Source organism: Seriola lalandi, unplaced genomic scaffold (assembly GCF_002814215.2).
Source record: "Seriola lalandi dorsalis isolate HSWRI2012SDOR001 ecotype SW California unplaced genomic scaffold, Sedor1 jcf7180002055004, whole genome shotgun sequence".
In the NCBI taxonomy this organism is placed as follows: domain Eukaryota; kingdom Metazoa; phylum Chordata; class Actinopteri; order Carangiformes; family Carangidae; genus Seriola; species Seriola lalandi.
In genome coordinates, this window is record NW_019525548.1 from 270999 (window position 1) to 272351 (window position 1353).

General features: G+C 42.2%; 1 protein-coding gene across 2 annotated transcripts in view; it reads left to right on the plus strand.

Annotated features, from left to right (window-relative positions):
• Positions 1–1353, plus strand: part of slc29a4a (solute carrier family 29 member 4a) — a 22020-nt gene that overhangs the window by 12008 nt on the left and 8659 nt on the right. The gene's annotated exons all lie outside the window — the stretch shown is intronic.

Consider the following 1353-nt stretch of genomic DNA (forward strand, 5'->3'; position numbering starts at 1 on the left):
AGAAGTGCGGTGACGAAGTGTAAGGAGAGGTTAGGTATGGATGGGATGGTCAACAAAACACAGTAATATGACATGAGCGGTGTTCGATTCCCATCTGGAAGCAGCAGTTTATGAAAGTTAACTACGTTGTTATTATTGTAACCATGACAACAAAGATAATCTAATGTTGACCCAAACAAAACCCTTACCCAAATTAAAACAGTGGACAGTCATGTATTTTGACTATGGAAACTGTTGTATTGTAATAAACTATTGTGAAGGCCGACTGAAAAAATGACAACTCCCTACCTTTGAAGCAGTCGTGAAATTCGTTTGAAATATGTTGGTTTTTGTTACTTTACCACCCGGATATGAAATCCTAACCAATGAGTGAGCCAGCTAACCTTTTCTCTGCTCGGAGTCTAAAAAAAGAAAGAAAAGCAAAATCTGATTGGATAACTCTATTTTGATGGTTTTAGCTTCACTTCCGAAGCTGCTAGCGGTGTTAGCCAAAACAAGCGTGATAGACGTCTGTTTTTAATTACAAACAGACATTTCCGTGGACAGCTCCAAACGGGGACAGGCCACCAAAAACGGGGACAGTCCCGTTATGTTGTTATGTGCTGAGTTTTTGTGTCTGCTGCACTGGCAGTTTGTCATGATTAACTTTATATTTAAGACATTTTGCTTCAACTTAATATTTTGTGATTTAGTCGCCTCTGTATTTTCTCAAGTCTAGGTTTTCAAGTAATACTGAGAGATCGACTCTTCCACTCCACATGGACCAGCTTATACATGTTTGATTCATCCAATCCTTCAAAAATGTTGCAACAACAAACTTTCTGAACTCAGACAGGGAGGAAATGTCAAGCTCCTAGAAACGGATGTGTCACGCAACTCAATTTCTCTGCAGAGAGTGTGTGTATGTGTGTGTGTGTGTATCTCTTGCATGTGTAAGTGTGAACGTCCACACAGTGATTGAGGGTTGTGTGTGTTATAAAATGCAGAATCGTTTATTTACATCTACAGGATGTTGTTTTGGCTGCCGCTCACAAAAGGGAAGCGTTGAGAGAGGAAGAGCAAGGGATTTTGGGAAGAGTTATTAGGGACGAGGCGTGCAGAGACAGTGGTGCGGGTGGTGCAGAAAAAAGGATTGAGACAGATGGAGTTTTAGAGAGAAAAGCAGAGGATGAAGTCTCCTGCGAACAGACAGAAAACGAGAAAAGGTTGGGAGAAAACTGTTGAGGCGAAGAGAGGCGAGAACATGTGGAGGGGTGTGGGGGCGAGTGCAGAGAGGCAGCCAGCCAAGAGGAGGAAGAGGGAGGCATCATGACGAAAAATGACACAACTGAAAGAAACAGAAAGTGAGCAAGG